Source organism: Anabrus simplex, chromosome 2 (genome assembly GCF_040414725.1).
Source record: "Anabrus simplex isolate iqAnaSimp1 chromosome 2, ASM4041472v1, whole genome shotgun sequence".
NCBI lineage: Eukaryota > Metazoa > Arthropoda > Insecta > Orthoptera > Tettigoniidae > Anabrus > Anabrus simplex.
This window is the reverse complement of record NC_090266.1, coordinates 425319303-425338709: the sequence shown is the minus strand read 5'-3', so window position 1 is coordinate 425338709 and position 19407 is coordinate 425319303. Positions and strand designations below refer to the sequence as shown.

At 39.6% G+C, this 19407-nt stretch overlaps 1 protein-coding gene across 1 annotated transcript in view; it reads left to right on the top strand.

Moving 5' to 3' along the window:
• LOC136862876 (small G protein signaling modulator 3 homolog) overlaps nt 1-19407 on the top strand; it is a 312577-nt gene that overhangs the window by 57220 nt on the left and 235950 nt on the right. The window lies entirely within an intron of this gene.

Sequence of the window (19407 nt, the reverse complement as noted above, 5' to 3'; positions counted from 1 at the left end):
TAAAAGTTTACAGATGTAAAAATTGGCATTTAGAATCTCCTTTAAAAATAAACACATATTTTTTTGTTTTAGGAAAACCCCAATAGGAGGGGAGAAGAAGGGTGAAAAATGGGTTGAATGCCTTTAATGAGGCTACTTATATTTCAGAACCTGAAGATATTACAGACCTGAAAATTGGTATTTGGGATCTACTAGTAAAAAAAGAAAAAGGGATTTTTTTCTTTTTTGAAAATCCAAATAATGGGGGTGAAAAGGGGGGTGAAATTTAAAATGAGTGTGTGTATATCTTAAAACTTTAAAAGTTTACAGGTGTAAAAATTGGTATTTAGAATCTCCTTTAAAAATAAAGAAACACGTATTTTTTGTTTTCGGATAATCCCAATAAGAGGGGTGAAAAAGGGGTTGAATACCTATAATGAGGATACTTATATCTCAGAAACTGAAGATATTACAGACGTGAAAACTGGTATTTGGGATCTCCCTTAAATATAAAGAAACATGTACTTTTTTTGCAAAATCCAAATAGTGGGGGGTGAAAGGGGGATGGATTTTTAAAATGAGTGTATCTATATCTCAAAACTTTAAAAGTTCGCACATGTTAAAATTGATATTTAGGATCTCCTTTAAAAATAAAGGAACACGTATTTTTTTGTTTTTTGTAAACCTCAATAGGATGGGTGAAAGAGGGTGAATAATGGGTTGAATGCCTTTAATGAGGATACATATATCTCAGAAACTGAAGATATTATAGAACTAAAATTTGTATCTGGGACCTCCTTTAAACATAAAGAAACACGTATTTTTTTGTTTTTGGAAAATCCAATTAATGGCGGTTAAACAGGAGTGACAAATTGGGGTGAATTTTATAAAAGACTATCTGCAGAATATCTCAGACACGCAAAATGTTACAGATGTAAAAAATGGTATTTGGAATCTCCTGTAAATATAAAGAAACATAGATGATTTGTTTTTGGAAACTCCACTTAAGGGGAAAAAACAAGGGGGTGAAATTTTAAAATGAGAATTTCTAAAGTATATCTCAAAAACTTAACATGTTACAGAAGTGAAAAATGGTATTTTTTTTCTCTTTAAAAATAAAGAAAAGTGTTTTTAGTTTTCGGAAATACAACTGGGTGGGGGTAAAAGTGACTGAAAATGGTGTTGAATTCTTTTAATTAGACTATTGATATCTCAAAAACTGAAGATGTTACAGACGTGAAATTAGGTATTTGGATCTCCTTTAAAAACAAAGAAAAACACGTTTTGGGGGAAAACATCTTGGGGGGGCGGGAGTGAAAAGGAGTTGAATTCCTTTCATGAGGACACATAAATCAAAAACTGAAGAAGTTAGAGTCGTGATAATTGGTATTTAGAAGATCCTTTACTATTAAGGAAACAAGTATTTTTTGCCGAAAAATTCACTTGGGGGGGGGGGAGGAGTGTGAAAGGAAGTGAAGTGAATTATTTTTATGGGGATACTCATATCTCCTCTGCGAACCATATGACCTTGCCGCGGAGGGGAGGCTTGCGTGTCCCAATGATGCAGATAGCCGAGCCGCAGGTGCAACCATATCGGATGGGTATCTGTTGAGAGACCAGACTAACGAATGGTTCATCGAAAGGGGGGTAGCAGCCTTTCGGTAGTTGCAAGGGCGGCAGTCTAGATGAATGACTGATACGGCCTTGTAATAATACTCAGTATGGCTTAGCTGTGTTGATACTGCTACACGGCTGAAAGCAACGGGAAACTACAGCCGTAACTACCTCCCGAGGACATGCAGCTCTCTCTGTATGAATGATGTACTGATGATGGCTTCCTCCCGGGTAAAATATTCCGGAGGTAAACTAGTCCCCGATTCGGATCTCCGGGTGGGGACTACACAAGAGGGGGCGATCATCAGGAAGATGGATACTGACATTCTGCGAGTCAGAGCGTGGAATGTTAGAAGTTTGAATCGTTGTGGTAGGTTAGAGAACCTGAAAAGGGAGATGGATAGACTAAAGTTAGATGTGGTTGGTATAAGTGAAGTACGTTGGCAGGAAGAACAAGATTTTTGGTCAGGCGACTACCGAATTATCAACACAAAATCAAACAGGGGAAATGCACAAGTTGGTTTAATAATGAATAAGAAAATAGGGCAGCGGGTAAGCTAGTACGACCAGCATAGTGAAAGAATCATTGTCGTCAAGATAGACACCAAACCAATGCCCACCGCAATAGTGCAGGTCTATATGCCTACTAGTTCAGCGGATGATGAAGAAATCGAAAGAATATATGAGGAGATAGAAGATTTAATACAATATGTAAAAGGTGACGAGAATCTAATTGTGATGGGAGACTGGAATGCAGTGGTAGGCCAAGGAAGAGAAGGTAGTACAGTAGGAGAATTTGGATTGGGACAAAGGAACGAAAGAGGAAGTCGGCTGATTGAATTCTGCACTGATCATAAATTAGTCCTTGCCAATACTTGGTTCAAACACCACAAACGACGGCTGTGTACGTGGACGAGACCTGGAGACACTGGAAGGTATCAAATAGACTTTATTATGATTAGGCAGAGATTCAGAAACCAGGTGTCGGATTGCAAAACTTTCCCAGGAGCAGACGTGGACTCTGACCACAACTTGTTGGTCATGAAATGCCATCTAATGTTGAAGAGATTGAAGAAAGGAAAGAATGCAAAAAGATGGGATCTAGACAAGTTGAAAGAAAAGAGTGTGAGGGATTGTTTCAAGGAACATGTTGCATGGGGATTAAATGAAAAGGCTGAAGGAAACACTATAGAGGAAGAGTGGAGAGTAATGTAAAATGAAGTCAGTAGGGCTGCTGAAGAAATGTTAGGAAGGAAGAAAGGATCAACTGAGAATCAGTGGATAACTCAGGAAATACTAGACCTGATTGATGAACGACGAAAATACAAGAATGCTAGAAATGAAGTGGGCAGAAAAGAATACAGGCGATTAAAGAATCAAGTGGATAGAAAGTGCAAGGTAGCTAAGGAAGAATGGCTGAAGCAGAAGTGCAAGGATGTCGAAGGCTGTATGGTCCTGGGAAAGGTAGATGCTGCATACAGGAAAATCAAGGAAACCTTTGGAGAAAGGAAATCTAGGTGTATGAATATTAAGAGCTCAGATGGAAAGCCACTTCTAGGGAAAGAATACAAAGCAGAAAGATGGCAGGAACATATCCAACATTTGTATCAAGTTAAAGAGATAATTTGGTTCTGGAACATGAAGAGGCTGTTGATGCTGATGAAATGGGAGACCCAGTTTTGAGGTCAGAGTTTGACAGAGCTGTGAGTGACCTAAATAGGAACAAGGCACCTGGAATTGATGACATTCCCTCTGAATTACTGACTGCCTTAAGAGAAACCAGCATGGCAAGGTTATTTCATTTAGTGTGCAAGATATATGGGACAGGAGAAGTCCCATCCGATTTTCGGCAGAATGTTGTTATACCTATTCCCAAGAAAGCTGGTGCTGACAGGTGTGAAAACTACCGCACCATTAGTTTAGTATGTCATGCCTGCAAAATTTTAACACGTATTATTTACAGAAGAATGGAAAAACAAGTTGAAGCTGAGTTGGGAGAAGATCAATTTGGCTTCAGAAGAAATGTAGGAACATGTGAAGCAATCCTGATTTTACGTCTGATCTTAGAGGATCGAATCAAGAAGGACAAGCCCTAGTACATGGCATTTGTAGATCTAGAAAAGGCATTTGATAATGTTGGATGGACCAAGCTATTTAAGATTCTGAAGATGATAGGGATCAGATACCGAGAACGAAGAATCATCTACAATCTGTATAAAAATCAGTCTGCAGTGATAAGAATCGAGGGCTTTGAAAAAGAAGCAGCAATCCAGAAAGGAGTGAGGCAAGGCTGCAGTTTGTCCCCTCTCCTTTTCAATGTTTACATAGAGGAGGCAGTAAAGGAAATCAAAGAGAAATTTGGAAAGGGAATCACAGTCCAAGGAGAGGAAATCAAAACCTTGAGATTTGCTGATATTGTTATTTTATCTGAGACTGCAGAAGATCTCGAAGTGCTGAATGGTATGGATGACGTCTTGAGTAAGGAGTACAAGATGAAAATAAATAAGTCCAAAACAAAAGTAATGGAGTGCAGTCGAACGAAGGCAGGTGATGTAGGAAATATTAGATTAGGAAATGAAGTCTTAAAGGAAGTAGATGAATATTGTTACTTGGGTAGTAAAATAACTAACGACGGCAGAAGAAAGGAGGACATAAAACGCAGACTAGCACAAGCAAGGAAGGGCTTTCTTAAGAAAAGAAATTTGCTCACTTCAAACATTGATATCAGAATTAGAAAGATGTTTTTGAAGACTTTCGTGTGGAGCGTGGCATTGTATGGAAGTGAAACATGGACGATAACTAGCTCAGAAAGAAAGAGAATAGAAGCTTTTGAAATGTGGTGTTACAGAAGAATGCTGAAGGTGAGATGGTTAGGTCGAATCATGAATGAAGAGATAATGAATCGAATAGGTGAGAGGAGATTGATTTGGCTAAATTTGACTAGAAGAAGAGATAGAATGGTAGGACACATCTTGAGACACCCAGGACTTGTTCAGTTGGTTTTTGAAGGAAGTGTAGGTGGTAAGAGCAGTAGGGGTAGACCAAGGTATGAATATGACAAGCAGATTAGAGCAGATGTAGGATGCAATAGTTACGTAGAAATGAAAAATTTAGCACATGATAGGGTGGCATGGAGAGCTGCATCAAACCAGTCTATGGACTGATGACTCAAACAACACCACTCATATCTCAAAACTGAAGGTAATAGACATGAACATTCGTGTTTGGAATCTCCTTTAAACATAAAGAAACACGCCTTTTCTTTTTTTGGTGTGTGTGTGTGTGTGTGTGTGTGTGTAAATAAACTTAACGACGGTGGGGTGATTTTCCTGTTTATAATGTACTTATAAGGAGCCTCCATGGCTCAGGCGGCAGCGCGCCGGCCACTCATAGCTGGGTTCCGTGGTTCAAATCCTGGTCATTCCATGTGATATTCGTGCTGGACAAAACGGAATCAGGCCAGGTTTTTCTCCGGATACTCCGGTTTTCCCTGTCATTTATTCCAGCAACACTATCCAATATCATTTCATTTTGTTTGTCATTTTTTAATCATTGCCCCAGAGGAGTGCAACAGGCTTTGGCAGCTGGCACAATTCCTATCCTCGCCGCTAGATGGGGGCTTTATTCATTCCATTCCTGACCCTGTCGAATGACTGGAAACAGGCTGTGGATTTTCGATGTACTTATTCTGATCATAAACCCATCATTTTTAATCTTTCCTGGGTTCGTTTTCAAGAGCCATATTTTCCTTCGGAGAACGTTCTTAGATTACAATAGATTCTCCTGGCATATAAAAAAAAAATTAAAACATTTGAAATAAACGATAGGAATGAGATTGACCGTCCAATTGTTCACCTCTATAATAAGGTCAGTAATGCATGGAAGTATGTCATTCATATCGCCAGAAATCCCGCGCACTTGCCTACGCGCGACAATGGTGCTGGTCACATTGTCAACAATGACCATGGTAGCAGATGTAATTTACCGCCAAGTAGCGGTCTTGCATCTTGCTGTGGGGTCCAGAACATTTATAATAATAATAATAATAATAATATAATAATAACGTTCTGGACTGTCGTCAAAATTTGCGGACTGCGCTGGAAACGGGTCCTGGATGGGTAATGACTACAAATGCAGTCCGGCCGCAGGTTCAGTACCGCCAAGGCACCCAAGACGACACCACGCCGGATACCATGTTATAATTATGTATATAGGATTTAACCTTACACGTTAGAACATTCTCAAGGACTCTATATGGTGTTCAAGAGCAATAGAATAATAGTCATTTAACTATATAGATGGTAAAAAATAAAAAAATGAAGATCTTGCATAACTTGTAGTTCTATACATAGAAATCATTAATCAACATTATTGGGTGATAAGAACATACTGAATTGTACATACAAAAAACTCATCTTAAATCTAGAATTCCAGAATTTCAGAATTTAAATGTGTTTTTAGACATTATGTGGTCAAATGTTTTATGATGTAACGCGACTACCATTGCTAGCTAGCTATCTATGTACATATATATGTATTTTATTAAGTGTCCTTGCTTGCTTAAATCTTGGGCTGATGATAAAAAAAAAAAGTACATTGCGAGTAGTATTAGAACCATGAGACTACTTGTAATTAGTACCACCACACGGGGAACACCATGGGTTGCTTTTACTTGCGCGTAGTACCACTATGTTAGGTACAAAATAGGTTTGTGATTGGTACCAATGAGTTGGCCATGCACGTAGAGGCGCGCGGCTGTGAGCTTGCATCCGGGAGATAGTAGGTTCGAATCCCACTATCGGCAGCCCTGAAGATGGTTTTCTGTGGTTTCCCATTTTCACACCAGGCAAATGCTGGGGCTGTACCTTAATTAAGGCCACGGCCGCTTCCTTCCAACTCCTAGGCCTTTCCTATCCCATCGTCGCCATAAGACCTATCTGTCGGTGCGACGTAAAGCCACTAGCCAACCTTACCTTTGTTTTTTAATGTAAATCTTTTTTCAGTACGGGCCATTATGAAGTTTTTGACCTTATATACGCTACCAGGCCTGGTGTCATAACACTAACCACGAACAACACTGATGCACTCTGGTGATCATTCTACCTGTCACAGAGAATTGCAACTCTAATCCTTTACATACCCACCAATGGTGTGTACGTGTACGAAGTTACATTGACATCCGACCATTTATTCTGCGTGCTTCATTTTTGTCAGGCAGTGTATTAAACCTCACACGGGAGCTATTGTTTACAAATGACATGCTTTGTGTTCATATTCCAGTACCTTCAAACTTTCGTGTGCCAAGTATTTCCAGATGTACAGGATTTTATAGTGTGTTATTTTCAGAGCTATGTACCTCAGCATGGCCTTAGGACAGTTGAACCCTTCCACCCCTTTGTATACTGTATCATGTGGTTATGTTGCTCCATTTAGTACTGTATCTTTGAGGTACATAGTACAATTCATTTTTACATATTTCTTTATGTTGCACTGATACATATATGTCTTTTGGCTACGATGGGACAGGAAAGGGTTAGGAGTGGGAAGGAATTGACTGTGGCCTTTATAAGGAACAGCTCCAGCATTTGCCTGGTGTGAAAAAGTGAAACCAGGGGAAACGTGTATACTGTAAAAGCATTATCCAGTACAAGAATCTATATCACTTGTGCTTAAAGGTCCAGGTAGAAATATCTATAAACCGGGCGAGTTGGCCATGCACGTAGAGGCGCGCGGCTGTGAGCTTGCATCCGGGAGATAGTAGGTTCGAATCCCACTATCGGCAGCCCTGAAGATGATTTTCTGTGGTTTCCCATTTTCACACCAGGCAAATGCTGGGGCTGTACCTTAATTAAGGCCATGGCCGCTTCCTTCCAACTCCTAGGCCTTTCCTATCCCATCGTCGCCATAAGACCTATCTGTCGGTGCGACGTAAAGCCACTAGCCAAGAAGAAAAAAAATTCTATGTCATCTTCCAATTTTGAATTAGAAGGCAGGTTTGTCAGTCAGAAGGCAGATGATTGAGATATTTAAGTATTGTGTTACTCGAACAAATACAGGTTTAGCTGCCAGTCATTCTGGCATTCGAAGGGTTATTTCCAGTCTTAAAGTTCTTGTAGGAGTCTCCTGGGTGAGTTTGTCCGAATAATCCACATAGTTTTACCTTCAGCTGACCACACACAGCATGATGCTGGCATATGACAATATCTGAAAGGCAGAATATTAAGATATGCATTAATTATAGGGAGACAGGCAGTGTGAATAAATGATGGATGCGATAGTGGTAGTCTTACAGTAACCATGCAGTACTGGGATTGGTACCTCTGAATAGTTTCTTGCAGTAATTAACATCTACTGCGATGTCTCTTCGAACTGAAGTCCATATTTATAATGTATAAATTTCATTTTTGTTCCGTATTGAAGTGCAATTATAAGAAAAAAATTTCAATACAGTATATCAAATAAATGATACTACATCAGTCTTGGGACTAGTTTCAGCCACTTAGTGGCCATCTTCAGCCAAATAAAAATTAAACAGATTATGTGATAACTAGTCCAGCCCCGCGGTGTAGGGGGCAATGTGTCTGCCTGTCACCCAGCGGCCCCGGGTTTGATTCCCAGCCGGGTCAGGTTTTTAATTATAAATGATTAATATCCCCGGCCTGGGGACTGGGTGTTTGTGACGTCCTTAATGTTCCTTTCCTCACATTCAACACTTTACACTTCCGCCATTTCCAAATACACACGGGTTCATAACATATGGTGCAAAGTAGGGGCAAAAGATCATCTTAGGTCGATGCCCCAAACCCCGAATAAATAGCATTTTTAAAAAATGTGATAAATACAACATATGTATACCAGACAAAGACAATGTTGCAGTAGTAAATTATAACCTAAAAATACATATAACCCCCTGTGGGTGGGGGACGCAGACGAGGAATACACCCACGGTATCCCCTGCATGTCGTGAGAGGCGACTTAAAGGGGCGACCAAGAGATTATCAAATTAGAACCATGAGACTACTTGTAATTAGTACCACCACACGGGGAACACCATGGGTTGCTTTTACTTGCGCGTAGTACCACTATGTTAGGTACAAAATAGGTTTGTGATTGGTAGCAACAGAGTGCGCTTCCGGCTTTTACAGTACCTGTGATTAGTACCAGTATATGAGCAACACCATGGTTCTGGCTTGCCTATGATTCGTAACCACTCTATGAGGAACATCACGGGATCGTAAGAGTCCCCGTGGTTAGTACACTTCTGTGATGAACACCATAGGTTTGTGTTGCCTGTAAATGGTGCTGCAATGTGCGAAACACCATAGGTCTGTATTGCGAGGGCCATCCGGGAAGTAGTACCCGTTAGCGCCGCATGAAGCGCTGACAACTCGGGTAGCTGCTGGGCAAGGTCAAACCGAGTCAGTGGCTTGTCTGCCTGCTCTGTGCGAGGTTGCGTGATGCTACCATTGCCTGTGTTGTCTGTGATTGTTTAAAATATTTAAACAAATTGAGAACCCCGCCAGTTGTGAAGTGAGAGCCGTGATTAAATTTCTTAATGCACGAAACGTTTGACCTTCATCGCCAATTAACGGAGGTGTATTGAGACAATGTGATGGACGGGTCGTCTGTTCGGCCCTGGTGTCGCAACTTGAACCTGGGGAGGGGGAATACACATGACGAGGAGCGTTCGGGGAGACCATCTGTTATTACAGACCAAATGCTGAGCGCAGTAGACGAATGCGTGAGGAACGATCGGCGCGTCACAATTGATGAACTCTGTGAACATTTTCGTAATGTGTCTCGAACAATTTGTTCATGAAATTGTCAAAGACCATCTGCATTATTCAAAAATCTGTGGAAGGTGGGTCCCTCACATGCTTACAGAGGAGCACAAAACCAAGCGTATGGCTGCAGCACTGACGTTTCTGGGACGTTATTCTGATGAAGGAGACTCTTTCCTGACTCGCATCATTACTGGGGACGAAACATGGGTTTGTTATGCATCACCCGAGAGTAAACAACAGTCAATAGAGTGGCATCATGCTCATTTACCAACCAAACAAAAAAAATTCAAGACAGTTCTGTCCACCAGCAAACTCATGGCAACCGTTTTCTGGGATCGCTGAGGTGTACTGCTCATTGATTTTAATGCTAATGCGTATTGTGAAACATTAAAGAAATTACGGCGGGCAGTACAAAATCAACGGTGAGGTCTATTGTCTACAGGCGTCATTCTCCCTCATGACAATGCCAGGCCTCATGTAGCTGCGATAACACAACTTTTGCAGCAATTCAAGTGGGAAACCTTCAACCATCCCCCGTATAGCCTGGACTTGGCCTCTTCGGATTTTCATCTCTTTACGAAGCTTAAAGTCTTTCTGGCGGGAAAAATATTTGACAGCGATGAAGAAATTAAACGAGCCGTGACTACGTATCTCAATACGCTGGCGGCGGAGGACTATGATGCTGGAATACAAAAACTCGTCCCACGTTATGACAAATGCCTAAATTTGCTTGGAGATAATGTGGAGAAGTAGTGTAAAGTATGCTCTTTCCAATAAAAATGTGTATATTTGTTAATATTTACTCCTGTGTCTATTGCGCAAACGGGTACCACTTTCCGGATGGCCTTCGTACATGTGCAAATTTCATTACCTCTGAGTAGTACCATAATGTGTGGAATACTGTGAGTCTACGCTACTTTTGATTAGTACCGCAACATGACAAATACCATGGTTCTACTTTCCTAGCGATAAGTACCGTTATGAGGAGCGGATGACTTGGATTTTGGGCCCCTTTAGACTGCAAGCATCATCGATTGAGTAATATGCTGTAGAAGCAGTCCCTTGGTCAGTAATACTCTAGTTTTACGTCAGTTTCTGTGAATATGAGGCATTGCTGGACGATCCATTGATTGTTTTAAATACATTTCCTTCTATTCATTCCTCGCGTTTTGAATTCTATATTTCATTACATTTTGTCTCATTTCGTAGCATTAGGGGCTGATGACATAGATGTTAGGCCCCTTTAAACACCAAGCATCATCAGCATCAAAATACATATAATGACAAAAATTATGGTTATGATCTTGTCATAATATGATGTCTTTAAGTTGACATAGGACCTCAGGCAAAGAAGTAAATCTCTGTCTGATGTGGAACAAGCACTGACTTGCTGGAGGAAGCATGCAGGCCATGTAAACAAAGGAATGGATAGGGAACAAGCACTGACTTCTTGTTTAACCTTCAGCTGACCACACACAGCAAGATGTTGGCATATGTCTGAATACCGTACTTACTCATGTATTAGACCCCCTTGGCTTTTCGAGATGAAGAAAATGAAAAATATAAATCTCATGTACATGACCCCCAATGTAATTCGTCAGTAAAGAACAATGATTCCACTTCAAAGCGTGTACAAGCCTTATGCAGCTCTGATGACAAAACACAAATTTGTTAATAGTTTCGTCCGTACGATCAACGCAATGAAAACACGCTTCAAAGTCATACAGTACATCTGTGTTTCGTAGTTAAGAGAAGTCCGCCTCCTTAGCATAGGCCTACTGCAGCTCTGATGACATCACACAAATAGGTAAATGGTTACGTGTCCGACCCGTGTATTGCAAGCACGCGTCAGTCGTGTATATAAGTCTGTGTTTTGTAGTTAAGAAAGTCTGCCAGCGTAATGGTTAGCACAATTAGCTGCCGTTCTCAGGAGCCTGAGTTCGATTCCCAGTACTGTATTGCCCGAGATTTAAGAATAGCAGGAAGGTTGATATGCGGTAAAAATGTTACATGCAACTCCCTTCCACTGAGGGCCTGTCTAAAAAAGAGCTGCACCACCTCAGGATGTGGAAACGGAGTTTACTTTAGTTAAGAAATATTCACGGTTGTTGCTAGGCCTATTGTTAATAAAGGCAGGCAAGATCATTAATGAAGTGATTGTTTAATATCTCGTAACTCAATCCAATATAGGTTTTTTTATGGAGAGAAGTAGGTTTAAAACATAATAAAAACAATCCAATCACAATTGTTTTACTCGCCAACGTACCTAACAAATAATAATAATAATAATAATAATAATAATAATACTGATTTTATGTCTCTACTTACTTTCAATTATTTTCGGAGACGCCGAACAAACCGTACTAGGGTATTCATTACAAAATGGGATACACTGGGCGAGTTGGCTGTGCGGTTAGGGGCGCGAAGCTGTGAGCTTGCATCTGGGAGATAGTGGGTTCGAATCCCACTGTCGGCAGCCCTGAGGATGGTTTTCTGTGGTTTCCCAATTTCACTCCAGGCAAATGCTGGGGCTGTACTTAAGGCCACGGCTGCTTTCTTCCCACTCCTAGCCCTTTCCTATCCCATCATTGCTATAAGACCTGTCTGTGTTGGTGCGACGTAAAGTCACTAGCGAAAAACAGGGGGGGGGGGTACAACGAACGTATGAAACTGAACATTATGATAATAAAATGCATTACCGCCACACCTGTAGATATTGATAAATGCGGCAAACTTTTCTGTAATTTATTTTTATTCTCTCCGTCATGGAACTTTTAGCACTATCCGGGCGATAGCATACCTAACCTAAACAATGTGGACTCTCTTATCTCATTTACAGTTGTTTAGGTAAATCCTGATGTGATAAATGTAGAGAACAAGCATGAAGTATACTTAAAAATAAGGGTCTGGCTTTCAACAGCCACAGTTATCAAAAGAATGCTTCCAGTCACTATGTATTACATTCGGAAATACAACTCGTAACATATGCTAGTTACCAGCTGGTGGTTTGGCACGCTTTCAACAACACGGCTTTATTCAGGAGTGGCTTCTGTTACACATACACCAGCTGGGAATATCGGAGACCATCTCCTGAAACCATTTGGGAAGAGCTTCACACAGTTTGGACTCTATAGTCGGGAACGAAACTGTTTTTAAAAGGTTCAAAAAAGACGGAACCTCGAATGCTCTCAGTCTCTATTGCAGTGCATGGCTGACGAGATCACAGTGAAGATGACGTCACTTGGAATGACTACACGCCGGTAGCAGGGAACATTTTCTTTGGCAGGGTAGTTAGCGGCGCAAGACATTTAAAATGAAAGCAGTGATCAGGTTTAGTGTATGGTAGGCCTACTGCTCATCTGACAGGGACAAATGACTGGCCATTGAGTTATTTTGTATCAATATAGCACAATATGATAATATGATACCCTTATCCCTTTTCTCTACGGTGTCGTAGCGAGTTTTTACGACCGCATGCTCTTCCTGACGTCGACCTCAAAAAAGGAATTAATGAGATGAAACGAATGGCATGATATGAGTATCTAAAACAGATTATATCTACTTTTTATAAGCCTTGCTTCTTCTACATCAGACACTGAGCTCGATAGCTGCAGTCGCTTAAGTGCCGCCAGTATCCAGTAATCGGGAGATAGTGGGTTCGAACCCCATTGTCGGCAGCCCTGAAGATGGTTTTCCGTGGTTTCCCATTTTCACACCAGGCAAATGCTGGGGCTGTACCTTAATTAAGGCCACGGCCGCTTCCTTCCCATTCCCAGGCCTTTCCTATCCCATCGTCGCCATAAGACATATCTGTGTCGGTGCAACGTAAAGCAAATAGCAAACAAAACAAAACAAATCTACATCAGACATTAGAGATTTACTTCTTTGCCTGAGGTCCTAAGTCAACTTAGACATATTATGACAAGATCATAACCATAATTTTTATAATATGTATTTTAATGTTATAATTATTCCTGCAACATTATCTTTGGTATATATAGGTTTTAGTTATCACATAATGTTTAATTTTTATTTGGCTGAAGATGGCCACTAAGTGGCTGAAACTAGTCCCAAGACATGTAATATCATTTACTTGATATATTGTATTGAAGTCCATATCTCGAACTAGACTTGTTGGCTGAATGGTCAGCATACTGGCCTTTGGTTCAGAGGGTCCCGGGTTCGATTCCCGGCCAGCTCGGGGATTTTAATTGCTTCTGATTCATTCTTCTTGCTCGGGGACTGGGTGTTTGTGTCTGTCCCAACACTTTCCTCTTCATATTCACACATCACACTACACTACCAACCACTACAGAAACACACAATGGTGATTACATCCCTCCATATAGGGTTTAGGAAAAGAAGAAAAGTCCATATCTTGAACTGTATGCCAAAATTATATGGTATCCATACTTTTGTTGAGATGTATATTTTTTCATAAGCCATCATGTTTTTAAATGTGATATTTCTTTTTTTTTTAAGATTTTATTTGTCCCATAGTTTATCTCAACAGTTATGATACAAACTGCATGACAACACTACTCAAGTGTGCTGCCTAGTCCTTGAAGTGCTGTGTATACACTACTGTTCTTTTAACCTTATCACATTCATAAGTAACTTAGTGACATTCCACATAACATCTTGACTTATCTTGCCACTTTCACCCTACGATTCACATCTCTGCAGATTTTCTTCAAGCCGTAATCAGCATGTAGTGAATTGGACATCTCTACTAAATTTACCTTTGGATGATATCCAAATTAATAATCTGATATTTTTATTGCAGCTCCTGGTCATTGAGTTCAATGAGAAATTAGACTACAGCTTTCCAACAAATTCTCATGTGAGTTGTGTTGTTTCATGTGAGTTCAGTTGAGACTGAATGCATGCCTTTTCTAAACTTCCTAACTGTGTGATGTGATAAAAAATTACAATTTAGAACAGAGAGCTATGTTTATATTTGATCTAGAGTATATAACGGACTATATACCTGCCGCGATTTGCTGCCCTTTAGTTCCTTCTCATGGCATGTGGAAGTGAAGAAGTGAAATTCTCATGGTACAGCTTAGGTTAGTCAATCTGTGGATATAATTATCACTACCATTTCACAATCACATAAAATGTATATAAGTTTTTAACTTTATTGTTCAAGTTGCACTATAGATGGATATTTTAATAAGTCATCTAGTTGAATGAAATCATTCTTATGTTATTTGCTTTACTTCTCACTAACTTCTTTTAGTTTTTGGAGACACCAAGGTGGGGGAATTTAGTCCCGCAGGAGTTCTTTTACGTACCAGTAAATCTACCGACGGGAGGCCGACACATTTGAACACCTTCAAATACCACTGGATTGAGTCAGGATTGAACCTGCCAAGTTGGGGTCAGAAGGCCAGCGCCTCGAACGTCTGAGCCACTCAGCCCGGCAATGAGATCATTTACCTAGTAAATAGTCATTTAGTTTTACCAGAGATGTATACGTGATAACAACTAAGTGGGTTGGCTGCATGGTATGGAATTCGTAGTTGTAAGCCTGCGTTCAGGAAATGGTGGATTTGAACCCCACCATCGACAACCTTGAAGATGGTTTTCCGTGGTTTTCCATTGTCACACAGGGCAAATATTGGGGCTGTATCTTAATTAAGGCACAGCTGCTTCCTTCCCAGTCCTAGTCCTTTCCTCGTGTGTTGTCGCCTAAAATCTGAGTTAGAACAGTGTTAAAGCCCTAGAAAAAGAAAAAAAAAAACTTTATCATTCTGCTGCATATATTAAAATGTGTAGTGATGAAGGCTATATGACAAATTGATAGGTAACATAATTTATTTGAGAAAGTTAGAAGAATTGCCTGCGGCTGCTGCACATTATGAATTAATGGGAGACTTCTGCAATGCGTCTGTGTATGAGAGATAAGGAAAACTACAAAAATCATGGTGCAATAGCACTGATGTGCCTTGGGCTGTCAAACTATCGCTGCTGAGGCCGAAGGCCTGCAGATTATTGGGTGACGTGGTCATTGCGATGGCCATTATTCTTGGCTTTCTAGATAGGGCGTGTGAGATTAATATAAGAAATAAGTTGACAAGAGGGTCCCTTTTCAATACAATATATGAAGTAAATTATATTATATCATTATAATTATTATAATTGTGTGGGATTAAGTTCTTAGATAATGAATGGACAAGTTAATTTGCTATATTTCTCTTAGATTTTTTAATGGAGATGCTAGTATTGTGTATAAAGAGAAACAGATCTTCAAGACAACAATTAATATCTGTTAATATCTCCAGTGTGGCTTTTGAACAATTTAACTTCTCTTGGATAAACCAAATGTGATTAGTTTTGTGAGTGTTGTTCTGACATTCAGAAAACTGATCATCTGGAAGTGGATTGTGTACTAAAGGGCTAATTACGGTTAGACCTATTAAATCCTAAATCATCATAAGGTACTAGAAATGTGGATTTGTAGGTGTTATTCCAATCAAAGGGAAAGTGGTCTGTAAACAAGAATCATGGTTCCTTTTAAATTTTTTTGTAAGGAAATATGGAGATAATGGCTGTAATTCTTAGGGGCTTCCTTTGTGACTTTTGATGCTTTATGGCCCAGCATACAGAGCAGTTATTTTGGTTTATTCAATATGAATCTAGACAGACTGCCTAAAAGAGTAGGTTCACATGTTTTTATTTTGAATGCACATAGTTTAATGCTGTTTCACATTACAGAACTGTCAGTTTATTTGAATTGACGTATTTTGATGTTAGGTTGTGTACCAGGAAAAGTTGATTTTTAAGAGCATGAGGTCTCTCTGAGGGGTGCCTAGTCCTTAGGAGATGGTACAGAGAGGGAGGATCGCAAGGCAAAATAATAGATTTATATCTTTCTTTCCTTTATTCAATCTCTGGGAGGTCACCCTATTATATCGCCGAATCATAGATATTTACTAGAAAATAAATCCCAATTTCAACAACAGAATACCGAAAAATTAAGTTGATCAAGTAAAATTCAACTGAATAATGTCCTTTCTCAATCAGTTATGTCCATCATAATTTTCATGGCATAAATTATTAATAATAAAGCATGTTGTAAGTAAATAAAAAATCCTAAAGTCTGTTCTATTGGCACTTGCGATTTCCGATTACGCTTTCTGCAGAAATAAAATAAAGTAAATTTGGTAATTCCTTCTTGTGAACACATCAAACTCAAATATGAAACACTTGAAATTAAATCTGGTATAAAGTTCTGAGTATTGTCCTTTTTTTTAATTATTGTACACTTTACGTAAATATTGTAAATTGAGAGTTTGATACACTTCCACTAAGAATGAAGCACTCAATTGATATTTTAAAGTTCCAATAAGTGAGAAAATACGACATTACGAGAGCATACAGTTATTTTGATTATTGTTTGGTCCAAGGAGCTATACCAGATGAATGCAGAGTTGCTATAGTAGCCCCTGTGCATGAAGGAAAGGGTGATAGACATAAAGCTGAAAATTACAGTCCAGTAAGTTTGACATGCATTGTATGCAAGCTTTGGGAACGCATTTTTTCTGATTATATTAGACACTAGCTGATGTACCCGTGCTTCGCTACAGGATTCTCAGAAAGACTGACTTGGTTGTTTTCCTAACTGAATTCAACATAGGTCATTACAAAAACGTCAGTAGGAATGTAGCGATTGAAATACAATCAATCAATCAATACTGATCTGCATTTAGGGCAGTCGCCCACGTGGCAGATTCCCTATCTGTTGCTTTCCTAGCCTTTTCCTAAATGATTTCAAAGAAATTGGAGATTTATTGAACGTCTCCCTTGGTAAGTTATTCCAATCCCTACCTCCCGTTCCTATAAATGAATATTTGCCCCAGTTTGTCCTCTTGAATTCCAACTTTATCTTCATATTGTGATCTTTCCTACTTTTACAAACGCCATTCAAACTTATTCATCTACTAATGTCATTCCACGCCATCTCTCCGCTGACAGCTCGGAACATACCACTTACATGTTATAATTCTCATGTTAGGTCCATATTGAAATGTACGTAAATACAAAGTATGTTACAAGTGTTTATTTATATATCCACCTATTCATATATAAATAAACACTTGTAACATACTTTGTATTTACATACCACTTAGTCGAGCAGCTCTTCTTCTTTCTCTCAATTCTTCCCAACCCAAACTTTGCAACATTTTTGTAACGCTACTCTTTTGTCGGAAATCACCAGAACAAATCGAGCTGCTTTTCTTTGGATTTTTTCCAGTTCTTGAATCAGGTAATCCTGGTGAGGGGTCCCATACACTGGAACCATACTCTAGTTGGGGTCTTACCAGAGACTTATATGCCCTCTCTCTTACATCCTTACTACAACCCCTAAACACCCTCATAACCATGTGCAGAGATCTGTACCCTTCATTTACAATCATATTTATGTGATTACCCCAATGAAGATCTTTCTTTAGCTGGAATAACCAGGTCGCAGGCTGCCGTGAACACGCCTCTGTCATTATTCCGTTAAATATGCACACTACTCATTCCAATCGGTGCCTCAGAGTAGGGATTGAATAGCTCGAATACTATGATGAACCAGTGTGTTACGTACCAGATATATAAGAAAATGTATGAACCAGAGGAATGGCATGCTAAAGAAGAAAGTTATCTTACTCCCCAGCTACTTCCCGCCAATATACAGGCAGGCGGTTACAGTCGGTACGACCAGGCGAGTTGCCCGTGTGGTTAGGGGCGCACAGCTGTGAGCTTGCATCCGAGAGATAGTGGATTCGAACCCCACTGCCGGCAACCCTGAAGATGGTATTCCGTGGTTTCCCATTTTCACACCAGTCACACTAGGCTGTACCTTAAAGCCAAGGCCGCTTCCTTCACACCACTATTCATTTCCTATCCCATTGTCGCCATAAGACCTACCTGTGTCGGTGCGACGTCCAGCAAATTAAGAAAAACTTGGTACGCTGCAGTAATCCTATCTATCGGGGATGAGAGAAAACAGAAGACAAAAAGCACATCACAACAAACAATGGTCAATGTAATGTTATTGTTGATAAAGTTTATGAACTTTCTATATTGCAGGCCTTCACATTAGTTTTCTTTTGACTCTGTGATATTAGGGTGTCTTACAAAATTATTGATATCGTAGACTGTAGTTCCTTATTTTCAGACTTTACATACCGATTTTCACTAAATTCTGTTTACCCATTTTCTCGTGACTCGGCGCTGATATGGACTTAATAACAAAAATCCAAATTCGTGAATATCTCTGATTATATGCGGTACGGTAACAATGTATAAGACATAAGTGTTCGGAAATTTAATAACTTCTTACATAACTACTACTAACTTACGACATAACTAAAGTTATGTTAGTTATGTAGTATTTATCGATACGACCACTAATAACATAAATAACTTATTTGAGAATTACATTTCAGGCCTTCCCCTAAATTACCATTTCACTCAACGTGAAGAAAATAATTTGTAGCCTAGATTGCAGTGGTTCATCACCCGACATCACATACCGATTTTCATTAAATTCTCTTCAGCCGTTTTCTATTGATGCGAGTACATACAGGCAGACAGACAGACAGAAATTACGGAAAAGTAAAAAATGCATTTCCTTGTTACTGTCGACATGACAGATACAGAAATATCATTCATTTCAAATTCTGAGCAATGTACAGACAAAATTCTTATTTTATATATAATAGATGTTTGTGAAAATAATAACTGGTTCGATAGAAATCAGTTCGGTATTAGGAAAGGTTATTCCACTGAAGCTCAACTTGTAGGATTCCAGCAAGATATAGCAGGTATCTTGGATTCAGGAGGTCAAGTGGTCTGTATCGTGATTGACCTGTCTAAAGCATTTGATAGGGTGGATCATGGGAGACTACTGGCAAAAATGAGTGCAATTGGACTAGACAAAAGAGTGACTAAATGGGTTGCTATATTTCTAGAAAATAGATCTCAGAGAATTAGAGTAGGTGAAGCTTTATCTGACCCTGTAATAATTCAGAGG